Raw genomic sequence first — 7,791 nt, forward strand, 5'->3', positions numbered from 1 at the left:
GGAAACATACAATGCCTTCACAAAATTCCATGACCTGTTTGAGAGACGAAGAACAAGCCTACCACCATAACATGACTCTCCCAAAGGAAAAGGGGTACGAGCTGTTTTGGCTGCACGTGGAGGACCAACATAATATTAGGTAGGTGGTCATAATGTTTTGGCTCAACGGTGTATATGCTTGCTTTCTTGTATCATATGCCTCAACTAATGCTAAAACATTTTTTGTACATGCGCATTAAAAACGATCATTGCATGAGAAAATAGCTGACTTGATTGCTCTTCTTATTACCTGCGAAACAGGGGCGGCCGTACCGAGGGTGAAAATGGTGCACCTCATCTGGGCGCCAACGTTCAAGGGATTATAGAGAAAGATCTGAGGGAGAGAATGAGGTATATTGAGTCAAAAAAAGAGGTTAATAATGGCATTAAACGTTAAAAATATTTCTGAGAAAAATTACTGTACCGTATAACACCAATACCAAGTGGAGACATCCTTGTGAGTGCTGCACTTGGTATTGGTGGTACTCTCGTTCCTGAAGCACCTGGCGTGGTTGCCCTGCCTTGCTACATTGCTATATTCATTATTCGCAGTTTTTAAGACAATGCTTCTAAGTGGCATCAAGAGACTGCACTAATCCCAGGAAAAAACCCTCAGCAGGCCCACCTTTCCCTTTCAATTACTGTTTTCTATAGCTTGTGGCAGTGATCTGTAGGCCCCTACACAATGTCTGGTCCAGGGAATTAACTCACGAGACCGCACGGTGCTTCTATAATCGTTTCAATCACACCCGTTGAAATGCAACAGTTCGACCGCATTTGTAACTTACACTGAATGAAATGAGCTTAGTCCATCAAGCGTGTTGAACTAAGCTAATAACATGCTGCGACCCAAATACATGGGGTTGGACCGTAAGTGTAACTTACTCAACACTTGTCACTGAATGGTACGGGGTCATTGGCATTTTTACTGCTGTCACATCTCGTCCTTGGAAATTCTGGACATCCCTTCTTCCGATGGTAATCTAACCTTGCGGTTCAATCGTTAATAGAGCCGATTCCTAAAACTGCGATGGAGCCATTTGTTTAACTGGTATGGTTGAAACGCCAATGGGATCAAAGGTTTTGGTTTACAAGTATTGGTACCGATTGATGGCATTTTCATTTCATTTTTCATTCATTTATTTACACACACATATATACAAGCTCAAGATTTATGTACATCAATTTATACACAAGGTTTATTTACATATACTGTATTTAAATACTCTCTGTACATATCATTAAACGTGTGTGTGTGTGTGTGTGTGTGTGTGTGTGTTCTTGAATCGGGGTGGCCCCAAGACATAAGCCCATCTCTACCTTGATAACCTGTGATGGTGTAGAAACTCTACATCTGGGGAGTTGCCGCCTGGTCCAGGCTCGGGTCTATTATCACTGTATGTGCATTATAGCACAAATCCCGCACCCACCCGAAGTAGTGCAATACCGGCGGGTGCCTGCAGTCCCGCTCTCAGGTCGCCGAAACCTGAGAGCCTGCAGGAAAAAAAAAAAAAAAAAAAAAAAGTGATAAAACCTCTGTTTATTTAATCAATTTTAACCATTCAAACAAACCCTTCAAATGAAAAGTCTGTATGGGGTAAACAATTTAGAACAGAGCTCCATTGTAGTAATCTAGAAAATACTCTGGAAGTTAGCTTTTGCCACTTATCCAGTCAAGTCTAGTAAATAGTACAAGCATCACATCAGAAGGATCTAAACTGTATAGATCACAAACACCTTGACCACTATAGATGTTGCCGAATCTTCTTTCTTTTAGTGAAAACTGCCGAAGAGAATTCTGGAAAGCATTGAAGTTATCAATACTAGCAGTAAGAAGACTGACATTTTTTTCTAAGTCAGGAACTTAATTCAAAAGAATTTGTATGTGACATAATTATGGCAATAAAATAACACACGATTCCGCGTTTCTTTAGCTCCACAAGAACAGAATGGGTCTGACTCAAGTCCTCTTTCATACAATTAGCTCTAAGTGATCTGTGACCAGTCAAAAGGTAAGTATTGTACATTACATTGAAGGAGAATATCACAAGCAACGAGGTTCCAATACCAGCCTTTGATAAAACATACTCAACATTTGGCAAATATTTCCTGGTAACATCACCAAACTCGCTAGCATCCCAGCAAGCCTTCTACTTAGACCACCATGTGATTCCAAATTCTTAACTTCTCCTTAAAATCATTACCCGGGTCAGTGGTAATGTCTAATAAACTTAGAGATACTCCTTTTTTAATTTGTACTCGTATATTATACCCCCAAACAGAACCAGAACAAACAAGTCCAAGGGAAGAACTTCCACCACAACCTAAAGAAGCAGTACTTGGAACATAAGATATTGCTAATAACATGGATCTTTGTACCGATATTAATTATCTCTTGATTTTTGTCTTTATAGCCGTTGAAAATCAAATCTCTGCAGCTTAAGCAGCTATCGGCAAAAAGATCGTCTTATAATATCAAAGTACATTTAATCAAACCCCATTTTGATCTCGAAATTCGCACAGTGGAGGCAGTGATATTTGTTATTTTTTCACTTGACTTTGTTACATACTACAAGAAGCCATCCAATATCATACCAAGGTATTTTGTCTATGATACATAATGAAGCTGAACTCCAAGTTCAGCCGGAATTATGGCCTGGCATAATCAAAATTCCCCTTACAAACCATAAATGTGGCTTTCTTAGATGAAATTTTGAGCTTATTTACTTATGCTGACCAGGCTGACAATTTTTCCCAGCCTGGGCTGTGCTTGTTAGCAGGAGAGACTGCTTCTACAGAGATGGGGTTCCCTTAAATAGAAAGGGTGAAAGAATATTGCTGAGACAATGTTAGGTGGGTCGGAAAACTAGCTTCGGGGGATACACGGACTAATAGATTTACAGTAACTGCTGGCAGAGGTGAAAGTGATTCTTGCGCTACTTCTATTGGAATGAGCAGAAGCCTGCAAACCAAGGTGCAGGGGATTTCAGAGACTCCTAGGAGTCATTGCGAAACAAGAAAATACATGGGCTGTGCTAGGGTAAGTAAGAATAGAAAAAGGTGCATGTATACTTGCGTGTACACCAATGCTAGCAGTTTGGTAAATAAATTTGATGAATTTGAGGTGTTGGTCAAAACATCAAAGGAACATATTATTGTTGGGATATCAGAGACGTGGTGTGACACACAGATATGAGGAATGCAGAAATGGAAATTGGGGAGTACAATGTGTAGAGGAAGGAAAGACAGGATAGTAAGGGAGGAGAGGTTAGGCAATTAGTTAAGAAACACATAAAATCCAAGGAAGTACAACCAGTCGACATGGCTGGACAGTGCAATATCGAGTCAGTTTGGTGTGACATAAGCACATAGAAATCAAAAATCACTATGATGAGAATAACAAACAGCTGTACAGAGAAATAAAGTGGGTCAGTAAATCAGAATGTCTTATGGAGGATTTTAATTTTCCAGATATTGTTTGGAATTTGTAGGTTCGTAACTAACACACTTGCAAAGCTTTAGTGGATTTATAGGATGATTGTTTTCTACAGCAGCATGTTTGGGAGGGAACTAGAGGTAGTAATACTCTTGATCTAATTATAAGTAGTGATTTTCCATGCACTAAGAATCTGCAGATAAAGGAATCACTAGGTGGCAGTGTTCATAGTCTGCTGAAGTGGGATTTACTCAAAAAGGCAGCTACCATCAGGGTAAATAGAAGGGTTTTTGCTTTCCTAAAGGCGACAACGGTGGTCTGAGACTATTTAAATTCTATACGGTGTGACCAACAGCAAATTCAAAATGGGAAGCATTGAAATAATTGATCTTCGAAGCTACTAGGCTTTTCATTACAACTAAGAAATATTGTTCAAGGATTAGGCCTAAATGGAGATCAGATGAACTAATGAGACATGTGGCAGAGAAGAAAAATGCATGGGATACATATAACTTAACAGGTGACGCGGAAGCCTATGATATAAGCTGGTCTGTAATTAAGTCACAAAGATTACGCAGGCAAAGGCAGATTAAGAGAAATCTTTGGAAAAGGATGCAAAGAAAAACAGAAAAGCATTCTTTACTTGTCTAAACTCTAGAAGGAAGGGGACGAATCAGATTAGTTCACTTAATATCGATTGTTCTACTCTTGATGATCCTCTCAGGTAGCTAACAAACTAAATGACTATTTTGCATCTGCATTCACACATGAAGGAGGGGAATGCCAGAGTTGAATTAAATGCTGCCAGTGAGCTAGATGATTTTGTAATAACTGAGAGCAAAGTGGAGTAGAATTTGTTGAAGACAAACATAAGAGAGGTACCTGAGGTGGATGGGATCTACCCAGTTATATTAAATGAGGCAACAAAGGAAGTAAGCAAACCCTTAGCCATAATTATGGGAGCTTCTTTGGACTCAGGGGAGGTACCCATAGACTGGAGATGTGCAAATGTGACTCCACTTCACAAAGGAGGATCAAAGGCTGACACAAGTAATTGTAGACCTGTGAGTTGAACTTCTGTTCCAGGGAAATTAATGGAGGCACTGGTTAAAGAAGCACTGCAGGATCATCTAGACAAGACTTCAGTTATAGCTCGGACACAGCATGGTTTTGTTAAGGGAACGTCTTGCCTGACCAATTTTATAGGATACTATGGTGCAGGGAATATTATATTATATATATATTATATATATTATATACTTTGATATTATATATTTAGATCTTAGAAAGGCTTTTGATACTGTTGCCCATGGAAGACTACTACACAAATTGGAGCAGTGTGGCATTGAAGACAAATTGCTGCTATGAATAAAGGGATGGGTGAGTGTTAGAAGATATAGAGTGGTAATCAATGGACACTGCTGTTCATGGACTAACGTTATTAGTGCAGCCTGGAAGCGTTCAATGTTGGATTGTTGGATCTGTTGTTGTTTTCTGTATTTATTAATGATATTGATGATGGTATATCAGGCTTAAAGTCCAAATTTGCAGGCGATACGAAAGTTGTTGCAGACGAGACGAAAGGTTGTTAATGACAGTAAAGACAGTATGCTGCTGCAACAGGACCGAGAAAGTTGAACAGATGGGCTGACAGTTGGCAAATGAAGTTTAACATTGACAAATGTAAAATAATGCATATGGGGAAATAGTAACCCCAGAGCAACGTATGAACTCTGTGGTACTACATTGACAGTGGTAGAGAATGAAAAGGACCGGGGGATAATTGTGCAGACAGATATGAAGTTTTCTGAGCAGTGCAGATGGGTTGCAAGAGTAGCTCACGGTGTCTTGTCAATGATATACAGGAATTTTTCTAGCAGGGATATGGAGGTGATTATTCCCTTGTATAAGGCAATGGTGAGGCCACACCTTGAGTACTGTAAACCCGTCTGGAGGCCTCATTTCAAGAAGGATGTAGAGCTGCTGGACCGAGTACAGAGAAGGGCAACACAATTAGTGAATGGAACAAAGGCTCTTAAGTTTTGCAAATTACAGTGTCTGGAGACTAGGCACCGGTGAGGTGATCTGATAGAGGTGTATAAAACTTTGAATGGTTTGAGCATGCTCAATGCTGATGGGATTCTTCCTCTTGCTCAGAAAAATCACCTGAGAGGGCATAAATTCAAATTGAGGAAAGGCAGATGTAAGATGGATGTGCGAAAATTTGCCTTTAGCCAGCGGGTAGCTGGTTGGTGGAACAGACTTCCATCCCTTGTTGTGGAAGTTGATAACCTAAATAAATTTAAAGCTCAGCTGGACAGGTATTTTTCGAACGAACGGAGTGGCGAAATGGGAGTGGTTTTTTTTTTTTTTGTCTGATGCTGCATAAGCTTGCTTTCTTGCATCATATGCCTCTACTAATGCTAATGCTAATTATAGTCATTTGGTCTCACCGTATAGAACTTAAATACTGTGTCAGACCACCGTAGTTGCCTTTACAAAAGAAAAACCCTTCCCTTTACCCCTGATGGTAGTTACCTCTTTGAGTAAATCCCACTTCATCACACTGTGATCACTGTCACCTAGTAGCTGCAGATTCTTAATTCATGAAGATTCACTACTAATAATCAGATCAAGAGTATTGCTCCCTCTCGTTGTCTCCCGAACATGCTGCTGCAGAAAACAATCATCCAATAAATCTACAAAAGCCTTGCTAGTGTGTGAGTGACCAACCTCAAATTCCAGTCAATATCTGGGAAATTAAAATCCCCCATTATAAGACTCTCTGATTTACTGGCCCACTCTATTTCCCCATACAGTTGTTCATTATACTCCTCAGAGTCATTAGGCCTATAACACACTCTTACTCTCAATTTTGATTTTCCAGTGCTGATGTCATACCAAACTGACTCGACACTGCACTGTCCAGCCATATCGACTGGCTGTACTTCCTTGGATTTTGTTTCTTAACTAATAGCATCACCCCCTCCTCCCTTCCTATCTTGTACACATTGTACTTCCCAAATTCCATTTCTGCATTTCTTATATCTGTGTGACACTACGTCTCTGATATCCCAACAATATCTGCCTTTGATGTCTTGACCAACATCTCAAATTCATCAAATTTATTTACCAGTCTCCTAGCATTGGTGTACACAGAAGTATACATGCAGCTGTTCCTATTCTTAGCTACCCTCTCACAGCCCATATGTTTACTTGTACCTCAATGACTCCCAGCAATCTCTGAAGTCTCCTGCATCTTGTTTTACAGGCTGCTGCTCCTTCCAATAGCAGTGGAAAAATCACTTTGACCTCTGCCAGCGGCTACTGTTAATCTATTAGTTCGTGTATCTCCCCCAAGCTAGCAGTTTTCCGACCAATCTAACAGTGCTTCGTGATTATCAGCAAATATTCTTGCACCCTTTCTATTTAAGTGTATCCCATCCCTATAGAAACAGTCGCTCCTGTTAACAAGGACAGACCAGGCTGAGATAAATTCTACCCCTTGTGAAGTCCAGGGATTATCAGGGATATTCTGAACAGAGAGACCATAAGATAATATTAAATTCTCCAATAGTGCCCCTTGCACATCAATAAACTCCGCAGAAGCAGTTAGTGTGGGACTCACATTTACATCTCCATTATTACCTCTTTCGGCCTCTGCAAAGGACAGGGTTGGAACAGGAACTGTTTGTTTCTTCATCATCTGGTCAAATTGGCCAGCTGGAATCTCCAGTTAAGCTTATATAATTTTCAGTCTTTCATTATTGATCAACAATGCAGTAATAATAGCTTCAAAATCAGCCCAGAGACTGTGAATACGATTAGATGTAGACTTTTTGATCTGACTTGAGCCCGTAGACATAAACCCACCAAGTGCCTTTCTTATATTAGCAACTGTAACATAAACAGTGGGTGCATACAATGATCCACCCAGGTGCAAACCCTCAGTAAAAGAGGAGTTACACACATAATCGTGTAAGCCCAGAACTTGGATTATCTTGTTCATCAGTAATAGCGTCACTGTTAATTGTATCAACCTCTAAACCAGCTGAGGTGGGTCTTTCATCCAGGCAGGATTCCCTTTCACCTTTATCATTTTTATCACCTTTTTCCCCACGAACAAAAACTGTATGGGTTTTAGGAATTTTGAATCCTTTGGCCGTCTTGGAAATTTTGAGGATTTTCCCTTTTTACTAGTCAAGTCAATCGACTCAGGACCAGAGCCAGAATTCTCCTCGTCTAAATTGTGGGTTAAAATCTTATCCTGATCAGAATACATCAACAGCAGGCCCCCTTTCACCTGTATCGCTTAT

The sequence above is a fragment of the Mastigoproctus giganteus genome, chromosome 8 (assembly GCF_048544385.1).
Source record: "Mastigoproctus giganteus isolate SK-2022 chromosome 8, ASM4854438v1, whole genome shotgun sequence".
Classification (NCBI taxonomy): Eukaryota; Metazoa; Arthropoda; class Arachnida; order Uropygi; family Thelyphonidae; genus Mastigoproctus; species Mastigoproctus giganteus.